Below are 13,322 nucleotides of genomic sequence, written 5' to 3'. Positions count from 1 at the left end.
CGCTGGTCAGGTAGGGCGCAGGGAGGGCGCCGCCGTGGATACCGGCTGGCACGTAACACAACTATTGGGTATTTTACCTTAGTAAAAATGGCAGATATTTTGATTTGTTTGAAAAATGGTGGTAGATGGCGATAAAGACATGCAAAAACGTGTCTACCGTATGTCATACTGATAGGGCTGAAACACAAATAAATATTTACAGAAAGTCATTCAAAATCTGTGTCCAAAAAGGTAGACCAAAATCTTGACCCGAACACCCTGGCAGACCACCGTAAAGGGCAGTAAATCCGTGTAGATTGGAGATCGGGCATTACAGTTACGTTCGATTACCAGAATTTTAGTCAGTCATATTGGTACATAGCAAGGTGAGCATACAGGTATATTATTAATTATTATTCATAATTATTTATCATTATTAACTGTTTGTTATGGTTATTTATCAATATTTGGCCTCACATCGCTTTGTTAATGGTATAATCTTAATATCTGATTGTGAGTAGAAAATTTTCTTCTGAAATGAATTTTCAAATTACTAGTTCTTCTTCTTCCACGTGACTATTCTCAAATCGAGGATGTGCCAAGGTACTCTTTAATTACACCTGGTACCTCCAGGACTTTCAAAACTAATTTATCTTTGTCCAGATATTTATGGTTGCAGGTTATTCCAGAACGCAGTTTCTCCATTCATCGGAGTGTCTTGGTTAAGTCAGGCTTGCGTGGCTTAGGTTCGGGAGAGATTTGTGGAACAAACGAAAAAAAGAAAAAAAAAAAAACAATAGCGGAATAGTACACTGATTGTGAAACAGACACATGGTTACATTAGTTATTTGTTAAACGTAGATTGATTACAAATTTAAATTATTTTTAGCAATAAAATCAGCCAGGACAAGGATGACGTACATAGGATATTTTAGAAATAACATTTGTAGATTAAAGCCAAGAATGATGTTGTTTTTCCGAAAAAAGTGTGAGTTTAACTGTGCATAGGTTAAAATAGAGCCATTCCCGAAATAAGTGATTAGGTGATACAATGGTAATCACACCGGCACGTCAATGGAGCACGTCAATGGAGCCCATTCTAACTAGGTACTCATTAGCATTAGTGTGATTTGTTTTAATCTGGCTTATGAGTGAAATCTTCCTTGTGGCAAGAACTAAGCCGTTGAACCATGGCTGGTTAGTAAATTGGCCCGCCATTGAACATTAGGTGACACCTTTGTGATGGCCTATGTCGAGGATGCTAGTTTGTAATGTACACATAGTGGAGCTTCTTGAAAGTTGTTTAAGGTTGGCCCAAAATATTTTATTGTTAAATTCTATAGGCTGATCCCCTACCGACTGAGCGGCACGATCAGCTTGTTCATTTCCTGATAAATCTATATGGAATGGAATCCACACCAAGATGCACTGACCCCCGAATTCGTGGGTTTCGAATAGTTTTTGTTTGATATTAGTCAAGATCGGGTTTATCCTATTTTTTGTCAGAGGGTGTAACAGAGCAGAAATGACACTCAGAGAATCTGTGAAAATTAATGTTTTCAAGTAACTCCTATCGTTAATTAGATCTAGTGATTTAGAGATGCCCAAAGCCTCTGCAGATAAGATAGATGAGTTGTCATTAAGTCTATAAAGGCGAGGCAGGCCTTCATCCGGGGGGGTCACTGCTGCCGAAACTTTCGGAGGTGAAGAGGTTTTGGAACCGTCGGAATAAATTTGTAAAAAGTCTGGAACGTCAGACTTACAGATCAGTTTTAAGGGGGTTCCTAACCCAAGAGCGTAGTATAACATTAACGATTTTCAAAATTGTATGGATTCGGGAGTAGAGGAAGTAAAAAATTGGGTAAATTGGTTTTAAAAGTACGCAATTTCAGCTTTAACTAAAAAAAAAAATCATTTCGTAACGTGAAAATTGTGGCTGCTATCGCCACTGAAGTCATCGTGTGCAAAAAGCAGTGTTGTAAACGGTAACCATGTTTTCAGCCAAACGGTGAGTCTGAAAAACAAAAACCAAAGATCACTTTGCAGGCTAAGGTACCCTCTACGCAGGTAAGGTAGGTTGTGAATCGGGGAATTGTTAAATTGAATGTAGTTAGGTAGGTTGCCGAGAAGTCTTTTAGAGAAAACACGCAGCTGAGTCTTTTTCTTACTAATCATTAGGCCCCTGTGTAGGAGCCAGTAGTTTTTGGAGTCTAGGGAGGCTGAAACTTTATCAAAAGCAATATGAAATTCCCGGTGGGAGGGGTTTATTACCACATCGTCGGCGTATGTGAGGGTTTTAGTGTTGGAACCTCTGTTATTAAGGATAGATCTGATATAAATATTAAAAAGAATGGGGTCCGAGAACAGAACCCTGGGGGAGGCCGAGGTTTGCAAGCCTAACAGCCATATCTGCCCCCCGAGTCCTGCCATGGAGCACCCTTTACCAGATAACATGTCTTATAAATCCCACGATTCGATCGCAGTTGCCGAATTCGATTAGATCTTGGATAAGAATTTTGTGGATCACATTATCAATCGCTCCCTCAATATCCACGAAAACACCAGAAAGGTATTTCTTCTTTAAAAGCTTGTGGAAATATCAGTTGTAAGAACAGTGATTAGCCGATTGGACTTTTCTGAAACCGTAAAAGCACTTCGGAAATATATGACGGTTTTTGGTTCACCAGAGTAGTCTACAGTTGACTATTCTCTCTAAGGTTTTGAGGACGGCTGAGGATAGGGTGATTGGTCTAAATTCTTTGGATCCAGGTTTAGGTACGAAACGCTATACAAGGTGGTCCATTTAAGTTGATGCAGCAGAATATCTCGAGAACCAGCCATTTTAGAGAAAGATGTTTGAAATAAAAGTTTCATGATTCGAAGGGGGAAAAACACTGTGTCATCGTACTTTTTATTTGGTGCAGGCTTACAAGGTCATTTGGAGGTCAACGTTGTTTTTTTAAATAGGAACATGTACTTTTTTTGACAGATTTGCATGTTACCCATAAAAATGAAAAACTTTTATTCGAAACTTTTTTTTATACATCAATTTTTCAAGGTATCTCAAAATTAAGAAAATAGGTAGTAGAAAGATCTGGTGACCGAGCATGCCAATGTACTAGTCCTACTAGTCTACCTATGTTTTTGTTTCCATTCCATGAAGGTACGAGATCTACTCTCCGAACTGAGCCCGTGGTGGGGATTCCGTTCGAACGAGAATAAGGGGAAGCGGCACTACTAGGAGTGGCACTATTACGGGAGCGGACTGTAGTCTCATCATAATGGATTATTCAATCATCGCGGAAAAAATTAAAATGATTTTGATCTATGGTGAATCCGGAAGAAACAATCATAAAGCTATTACATTGTACGCTAACCGTTTTCAAATTGAAAAATTGATGTCGTATAAAAAAAAGTTTGGGACAAAAGTTATTCATAATTTTTATGTGTAAAATGCAAATCTGTAAAAAAAAGTACATGTTCCCATTTCAAAAAACAATGTTGACCTTCAAATGACCTTGTAAACCTCCACCAAATCAACAGTACGATGGCACAGTGTTTTGCCCCCACCGAACCATGAAACCTTTATTTCAAAAATCTTTCTCTAAAATGGCTGATTCTCGAGTTATTCTGCTGTGTCAACTTAAATGGACCACCTTGTATAATGAAACCAATCCTCTGGGAATTCACCTAACCGTGAGTGATATCAGTGTCTAGTCTGGTCGTAGTTTCCGGACTCTAAAGTAATACAGTTTTCAGCCGCGAAAGGGATAGAGACCTTGCTAAATGCAGATGCTATGTCTTTATCATCTGGGGAATGAGTGGGGACTATCTTGGGGAGGTGGAGTCTGCTTTTAAAGGCCTTGATTGACCCTCAGACCTTATCAAGGCTATAGTCCAGTCATTACGTCGGAAAAATCGGGTTAGAAATGAAAATGAACCGAGAAAGCCAAATTTTGGATATTACGTGGGGGGCGGCTAGAAAAGCTTAAGTTCAAATTGTCGACCAAAATAACTTTGTGCGTTTTCCGCCATCTTGAAAAAAGGGTTAAATTTAGTTTTTTCAACATAACTCGGTTCCCCGTTGAGATCGATAAAAAAACCATAAATTTGGGGAGAAAAAATTGTTTTTCGCTATTTCCTTTTTTCTCGTCAAAGATGTCGAAAAATGTCTGAAATGAAACTTCTAGAGCGTGTTCAGACCTACAAATTCGTTGTTTTATTTTTCATTTCCGACGAAAATTACGACCTCTAGCGCGCCGCAAAGTCAGTAAGACTGTGCCCGGTTTCGATTGAGCCGTTCGCACGGTTGTATCCACACGTAAAAATGGATGAATGGTAGTTCAGGGAATTATTGGTATACAAAATAAATTAATGAACCAGCCAAATTATAAATCAAACACATGAAATTTATTATTCAAATAATTTTTATACAGCAAAAATAATAATTGAGTAAGAATTTCTTCTCTGCATGCACGATGTAAGGAGACTGTAGTGTGTAGATGTTATGTTTACCCTTTCAATCCTTTGCTTCCGATGAGAAGCCCGTAAGACGGCAATGCCGTCTAATAAATGAGATGCGGGTGTGCAAATCATTAATCTACGAGAGAATTTTGTTGAAAATATATTGTAACGTTTTAGGCGTTACGTTAATAAAATATGGATCCGCGAGTTTACTTATTAAGTCGAAGAAATCAAGAGCGTGAATAACAAGCCAAAATCAAAGGCGAAATTAAAATGTTGTGAAAAGCTTTTAATGCTTAATACGTGTTTCTTGTTTAACCTTTAAAGTGCATCGTTGTTTCGCGGATCATTAAGTGCATCGTGGGTGTCCGACACCCGCGAGACTTTGAACGTTAATTACTCAGCCGCTATCGAATATTTTGTTACAAAAATTTAATCCGATATAGTTTAACATATATATTTTATTATATAGTAGGTATTTTAATTATTTATTTATTTTAATAACACAAAAAAAATTGCTGAAAGAAAAAAAATGGAAAAAATGGATTTTTTTACTTAAAAAATTGTATCTCGCGTAATTTTAAATATTTTTAGCTAAAAATTTAGGATGGTACTCTTCAAATACTATACTTTTAGAAAAAAAATACTATAATACGGATGTTTTCAAAAAAGATATTTATTTGCACATTTGAAGTGCCAATTTTTCGGGTAAAATAACACATCAATTCTTAGCTATTTTCATGTTTTTATTTAATAAAAAAAGGATCGAAATAATGAAATAATACAAAATATTGAAGGATCACATAAAAAAGGATCGTATAAAAAAGTATTATTTATAAAAAAATAAAGTAATTTTCTTCTGCGTCACTTTCTTGGCCGCCAAAATTCTCTTCATCGTCTGCCGTTTCTAATAACGTTTCACGCAACAAGCGTGGTCGTAGGCTATAAGCCATCTACAAAGCAAAAATGTGTTAAATAATGAAAATAAAAATTTTTTTTCACTTTCGATAGTGTACTTACGTTAAATTATTGTTAATTACGTATACTAAAACATATATTGTTACAAAGGGTGAAATCACCCGTTTTGCCCCCTCTTTAATGATCTAGTAGTCAGCATAGATAAAAGACGTTTATAAACCTCTTATGTCTTTAAAAAGAATAAGGTTGCTGCGCCAACCGATATTATTGTAAAAACAGTCTTGTTTCAGACTTTAACCTTTAAAGTGCATCACGGGTGTTTGACACCCGCAGAAATGTTTAAGGTCCCAAAAACATTACTTAATTTGAAAAAAGTGGGTATATGTCGTCATCTACCTGCAATTGAGATCACTAACTGTAAGTAAAGTAGGTTAGTATATTTTGGTAAGCGTCAGTATACGAACAGATGCTGCGCAAAGTAGACGTTCTAAAATCCGCGGGTGTCCGACACCCACTGTGCACGTAGTGGGTGAAAAAGTGTTTTTGGAGCAAATTTTTTCTCTGTTTTAGTATACGTAATTAACAATAATTTAACGTAAGTACACTATCGAAAGTGAAAAAAAATTTTTATTTTCATTATTTAACACATTTTTGCTTTGTAGATGGCTTATAGCCTACGACCACGCTTGTTGCGTGAAACGTTATTAGAAACGGCAGACGATGAAGAGAATTTTGGCGGCCAAGAAAGTGACGCAGAAGAAAATTACTTTATTTTTTTATAAATAATACTTTTTTATACGATCCTTTTTTATGTGATCCTTCAATATTTTGTATTATTTCATTATTTCGATCCTTTTTTTATTAAATAAAAACATGAAAATAGCTAAGAATTGATGTGTTATTTTACCCGAAAAATTGGCACTTCAAATGTGCAAATAAATATCTTTTTTGAAAACATCCGTATTATAGTATTTTTTTTCTAAAAGTATAGTATTTGAAGAGTACCATCCTAAATTTTTAGCTAAAAATATTTAAAATTACGCGAGATACAATTTTTTAAGTAAAAAAATCCATTTTTTCCATTTTTTTTCTTTCAGCAATTTTTTTTGTGTTATTAAAATAAATAAATAATTAAAATACCTACTATATAATAAAATATATATGTTAAACTATATCGGATTAAATTTTTGTAACAAAATATTCGATAGCGGCTGAGTAATTAACGTTCAAAGTCTCGCGGGTGTCGGACACCCACGATGCACTTAATGATCCGCGAAACAACGATGCACTTTAAAGGTTAAACAAGAAACACGTATTAAGCATTAAAAGCTTTTCACAACATTTTAATTTCGCCTTTGATTTTGGCTTGTTATTCACGCTCTTGATTTCTTCGACTTAATAAGTAAACTCGCGGATCCATATTTTATTAACGTAACGCCTAAAACGTTACAATATATTTTCAACAAAATTCTCTCGTAGATTAATGATTTGCACACCCGCATCTCATTTATTAGACGGCATTGCCGTCTTACGGGCTTCTCATCGGAAGCAAAGGATTGAAAGGGTAAACATAACATCTACACACTACAGTCTCCTTACATCGTGCATGCAGAGAAGAAATTCTTACTCAATTATTATTTTTGCTGTATAAAAATTATTTGAATAATAAATTTCATGTGTTTGATTTATAATTTGGCTGGTTCATTAATTTATTTTGTATACCAATAATTCCCTGAACTACCATTCATCCATTTTTACGTGTGGATACAACCGTGCGAACGGCTCAATCGAAACCGGGCACAGTCTTACTGACTTTGCGGCGCGCTAGAGGTCGTAATTTTCGTCGGAAATGAAAAATAAAACAACGAATTTGTAGGTCTGAACACGCTCTAGAAGTTTCATTTCAGACATTTTTCGACATCTTTGACGAGAAAAAAGGAAATAGCGAAAAACAATTTTTTCTCCCCAAATTTATGGTTTTTTTATCGATCTCAACGGGGAACCGAGTTATGTTGAAAAAACTAAATTTAACCCTTTTTTCAAGATGGCGGAAAACGCACAAAGTTATTTTGGTCGACAATTTGAACTTAAGCTTTTCTAGCCGCCCCCCACGTAATATCCAAAATTTGGCTTTCTCGGTTCATTTTCATTTCTAACCCGATTTTTCCGACGTAATGACTGGACTATAGCCTTGATAAGGTCTGAGGGTCAATCAAGGCCTTTAAAAGCAGACTCCACCTCCCCAAGATAGTCCCCACTCATTCCCCAGATGATAAAGACATAGCATCTGCATTTAGCAAGGTCTCTATCCCTTTCGCGGCTGAAAACTGTATTACTTTAGAGTCCGGAAACTACGACCAGACTAGACACTGATATCACTCACGGTTAGGTGAATTCCCAGAGGATTGGTTTCATTATACAAGGTGGTCCATTTAAGTTGACACAGCAGAATAACTCGAGAATCAGCCATTTTAGAGAAAGATTTTTGAAATAAAGGTTTCATGGTTCGGTGGGGGCAAAACACTGTGCCATCGTACTGTTGATTTGGTGGAGGTTTACAAGGTCATTTGAAGGTCAACATTGTTTTTTGAAATGGGAACATGTACTTTTTTTTACAGATTTGCATTTTACACATAAAAATTATGAATAACTTTTGTCCCAAACTTTTTTTTATACGACATCAATTTTTCAATTTGAAAACGGTTAGCGTACAATGTAATAGCTTTATGATTGTTTCTTCCGGATTCACCATAGATCAAAATCATTTTAATTTTTTCCGCGATGATTGAATAATCCATTATGATGAGACTACAGTCCGCTCCCGTAATAGTGCCACTCCTAGTAGTGCCGCTTCCCCTTATTCTCGTTCGAACGGAATCCCCACCACGGGCTCAGTTCGGAGAGTAGATCTCGTACCTTCATGGAATGGAAACAAAAACATAGGTAGACTAGTAGGACTAGTACATTGGCATGCTCGGTCACCAGATCTTTCTACTACCTATTTTCTTAATTTTGAGATACCTTGAAAAATTGATGTATAAAAAAAAGTTTCGAATAAAAGTTTTTCATTTTTATGGGTAACATGCAAATCTGTCAAAAAAAGTACATGTTCCTATTTAAAAAAACAACGTTGACCTCCAAATGACCTTGTAAGCCTGCACCAAATAAAAAGTACGATGACACAGTGTTTTTCCCCCTTCGAATCATGAAACTTTTATTTCAAACATCTTTCTCTAAAATGGCTGGTTCTCGAGATATTCTGCTGCATCAACTTAAATGGACCACCTTGTATAGCGTTTCGTACCTAAACCTGGATCCAAAGAATTTAGACCAATCACCCTATCCTCAGCCGTCCTCAAAACCTTAGAGAGAATAGTCAACTGTAGACTACTCTGGTGAACCAAAAACCGTCATATATTTCCGAAGTGCTTTTACGGTTTCAGAAAAGTCCAATCGGCTAATCACTGTTCTTACAACTGATATTTCCACAAGCTTTTAAAGAAGAAATACCTTTCTGGTGTTTTCGTGGATATTGAGGGAGCGATTGATAATGTGATCCACAAAATTCTTATCCAAGATCTAATCGAATTCGGCAACTGCGATCGAATCGTGGGATTTATAAGACATGTTATCTGGTAAAGGGTGCTCCATGGCAGGACTCGGGGGGCAGATATGGCTGTTAGGCTTGCAAACCTCGGCCTCCCCCAGGGTTCTGTTCTCGGACCCCATTCTTTTTAATATTTATATCAGATCTATCCTTAATAACAGAGGTTCCAACACTAAAACCCTCACATACGCCGACGATGTGGTAATAAACCCCTCCCACCGGGAATTTCATATTGCTTTTGATAAAGTTTCAGCCTCCCTAGACTCCAAAAACTACTGGCTCCTACACAGGGGCCTAATGATTAGTAAGAAAAAGACTCAGCTGCGTGTTTTCTCTAAAAGACTTCTCGGCAACCTACCTAACTACATTCAATTTAACAATTCCCCGATTCACAACCTACCTTACCTGCGTAGAGGGTACCTTAGCCTGCAAAGTGATCTTTGGTTTTTGTTTTTCAGACTCACCGTTTGGCTGAAAACATGGTTACCGTTTACAACACTGCTTTTTGCACACGATGACTTCAGTGGCGATAGCAGCCACAATTTTCACGTTACGAAATGATTTTTTTTTTTAGTTAAAGCTGAAATTGCGTACTTTTAAAACCAATTTACCCAATTTTTTACTTCCTCTACTCCCGAATCCATACAATTTTGAAAATCGTTAATGTTATACTACGCTCTTGGGTTAGGAACCCCCTTAAAACTGATCTGTAAGTCTGACGTTCCAGACTTTTTACAAATTTATTCCGACGGTTCCAAAACCTCTTCACCTCCGAAAGTTTCGGCAGCAGTGACCCCCCCGGATGAAGGCCTGCCTCGCCTTTATAGACTTAATGACAACTCATCTATCTTATCTGCAGAGGCTTTGGGCATCTCTAAATCACTAGATCTAATTAACGATAGGAGTTACTTGAAAACATTAATTTTCACAGATTCTCTGAGTGTCATTTCTGCTCTGTTACACCCTCTGACAAAAAATAGGATAAACCCGATCTTGACTAATATCAAACAAAAACTATTCGAAACCCACGAATTCGGGGGTCAGTGCATCTTGGTGTGGATTCCATTCCATATAGATTTATCAGGAAATGAACAAGCTGATCGTGCCGCTCAGTCGGTAGGGGATCAGCCTATAGAATTTAACAATAAAATATTTTGGGCCAACCTTAAACAACTTTCAAGAAGCTCCACTATGTGTACATTACAAACTAGCATCCTCGACATAGGCCATCACAAAGGTGTCACCTAATGTTCAATGGCGGGCCAATTTACTAACCAGCCATGGTTCAACGGCTTAGTTCTTGCCACAAGGAAGATTTCACTCATAAGCCAGATTAAAACAAATCACACTAATGCTAATGAGTACCTAGTTAGAATGGGCTCCATTGACGTGCTCCATTGACGTGCCGGTGTGATTACCATTGTATCACCTAATCACTTATTTCGGGAATGGCTCTATTTTAACCTATGCACAGTTAAACTCACACTTTTTTCGGAAAAACAACATCATTCTTGGCTTTAATCTACAAATGTTATTTCTAAAATATCCTATGTACGTCATCCTTGTCCTGGCTGATTTTATTGCTAAAAATAATTTAAATTTGTAATCAATCTACGTTTAACAAATAACTAATGTAACCATGTGTCTGTTTCACAATCAGTGTACTATTCCGCTATTGTTTTTTTTTTTTTCTTTTTTTCGTTTGTTCCACAAATCTCTCCCGAACCTAAGCCACGCAAGCCTGACTTAACCAAGACACTCCGATGAATGGAGAAACTGCGTTCTGGAATAACCTGCAACCATAAATATCTGGACAAAGATAAATTAGTTTTGAAAGTCCTGGAGGTACCAGGTGTAATTAAAGAGTACCTTGGCACATCCTCGATTTGAGAATAGTCACGTGGAAGAAGAAGAACTAGTAATTTGAAAATTCATTTCAGAAGAAAATTTTCTACTCACAATCAGATATTAAGATTATACCATTAACAAAGCGATGTGAGGCCAAATATTGATAAATAACCATAACAAACAGTTAATAATGATAAATAATTATGAATAATAATTAATAATATACCTGTATGCTCACCTTGCTATGTACCAATATGACTGACTAAAATTCTGGTAATCGAACGTAACTGTAATGCCCGATCTCCAATCTACACGGATTTACTGCCCTTTACGGTGGTCTGCCAGGGTGTTCGGGTCAAGATTTTGGTCTACCTTTTTGGACACAGATTTTGAATGACTTTCTGTAAATATTTATTTGTGTTTCAGCCCTATCAGTATGACATACGGTAGACACGTTTTTGCATGTCTTTATCGCCATCTACCACCATTTTTCAAACAAATCAAAATATCTGCCATTTTTACTAAGGTAAAATACCCAATAGTTGTGTTACGTGCCAGCCGGTATCCACGGCGGCGCCCTCCCTGCGCCCTACCTGACCAGCGTGCAGTTATCATAAGAGAGCCTCACGTGCTCTTACCGATAGTCGTAGATTAATACTAACACACATAGCTACCATCATAACGTCCAAATCCTTATATCGATAGTTCTCACACGCTAGATCAACCGTTATTTTATCAGTCATATTCATAACATACATGGTATGCACATTTTTTCCCATTTAACCGTTATACCTTTCAACATTAGCTTTCACATAAAACCTTTGATTTACGATCTCAACCGTAATAACTCAAAGTAATAAACACCTGCAGTAATTAAGATAATCGAGTAGACTAAACACCGGAAACATGGGAAGAGAAATCACGGATAATTCACAAATAAAGAAACCCCTATTCCCAGAATCCAGGATAGCGCCCTTATTTTAACGATAACAAGACCAATCAGCGATTCGCCGCTTGCTTCTCTAAACCAATTACCTCGCACTAATCCACCACCGAGATCTCATGCACGAATCAGAAATCCTACCCTCAATTATTTCATCATCTTTGACCAATCATCCGAGACCCGCGAGAAATCGCGACTCCTTTTGAACTCCTCCTACTTTTCCTCTAATTCAACCTCTCCAGAAAATAGAATAGATCAGAAGAACTTCAGACATCATAGAGAACAAATCAGATCTCTACCTAAATCCTAGAATAAAATCAATATAAGTCATTCAGAACCTTCGAGACTTGTAACAGTTGTCACTGTGATAGTGATTAACACCAATCTGTACCACGATTGTAAACCTACCATCGAGAACTGGAAGAAGACCGTTAATAAATGTGTTTTTGGGACCTTAAACATTTCTGCGGGTGTCAAACACCCGTGATGCACTTTAAAGGTTAAAGTCTGAAACAAGACTGTTTTTACAATAATATCGGTTGGCGCAGCAACCTTATTCTTTTTAAAGACATAAGAGGTTTATAAACGTCTTTTATCTATGCTGACTACTAGATCATTAAAGAGGGGGCAAAACGGGTGATTTCACCCTTTGTAACAATATATTAAAATTATATTAAAATTGAATAAATATATATATATATATATATATTATTTTTAGAGAAATTAATGACAACAGAGTCAGGGCGGCTAGGTGGTCTAGTGGAGTAAGTCTCCGGTAAAGCATCGCTAGATACCAGGTTCGATTCCTGGCTCCGTCGTTAATTTTTCAAATTCACCAGTTGTTCAAATTTACATATTTTCAAAAATAATAATTATTCGTGGTAATTTTTTTCACACGTTTTTCGTCGTTTTGATGGTCCTGGCTGTTGAAGTTCCTCCTCGGTACATTCTTCGAGTCGTGAAAATTCTTCAATCGCGGCTGTTATTATGGAGTGAGCTATCGCTGTACATTTTTTTTCCATTGTTCCAATGCACGACGTTTATCTTTTGTTATCATTGTAGCAAGTAAAACTTGCAAAGATTTAGGAACAGCGGCTTCGACATCTTTCACGAATTCATCCGATGGGGGGTAATTGTTTTTATCGTAAACGACACCTCTAATGTCCTCACGGATTATCGCCGGAACATCTGCTCCTTATTCGTAGCATTCCAGTCAGTTGTCTCGAGTCTTTTGAAGCGAGCGAACGTGTTTGAAAATTTGTGTGAAAATAGGTGATTGTTTCATTTGCAAAAAACCTCTGATTGACGATGTTTATGTGGCTAAAAAGAGAGCTGTTCAGACTCTCTTAGCGGTGAGCGTGAAAAGAGGACGTGTATGGAGCATCAAGAGATGTTACAAAATATTGACTCAGTGAGTGTTCATAGTTCGTGCTACAAAAAATATGGAAACCAACGGCTAGCGTCAATTGCTTCTCGACGAAGCGAGTCTCCATCGCAAGAACCAGAACCAGAAGAACAACTGCAGGTCATTCCCACTTTTGATTTTAAAAATCGATGTTTATT

At 37.0% G+C, this 13,322-nt stretch overlaps 1 long non-coding RNA gene across 2 annotated transcripts; it reads right to left on the bottom strand.

Annotated features, from left to right (window-relative positions):
* Positions 1-7,401: 7,401 nt before the first annotated feature.
* On the bottom strand, positions 7,402-11,275 carry LOC124179038. 2 transcript variants are annotated; one of them, XR_006869937.1, is made up of 3 exons: positions 11,055-11,275; positions 10,334-10,777; positions 7,402-8,277 (listed from the first exon to the last, which is right to left on the bottom strand). It is a non-coding gene; the product is annotated as an uncharacterized LOC124179038 (long non-coding RNA). The 2 variants fall into 2 exon arrangements; XR_006869942.1 differs by having other exon boundaries at positions 10,584-10,777; positions 11,055-11,270.
* Positions 11,276-13,322: the final 2,047 nt, after the last annotated feature.

This window comes from Neodiprion fabricii, chromosome 1 (genome assembly GCF_021155785.1).
Source record: "Neodiprion fabricii isolate iyNeoFabr1 chromosome 1, iyNeoFabr1.1, whole genome shotgun sequence".
NCBI classification, from domain to species: Eukaryota; Metazoa; Arthropoda; class Insecta; order Hymenoptera; family Diprionidae; genus Neodiprion; species Neodiprion fabricii.
The sequence above is the reverse complement of the archived record's forward strand: the minus strand, read 5'-3'. Positions and strand labels throughout refer to the sequence as shown.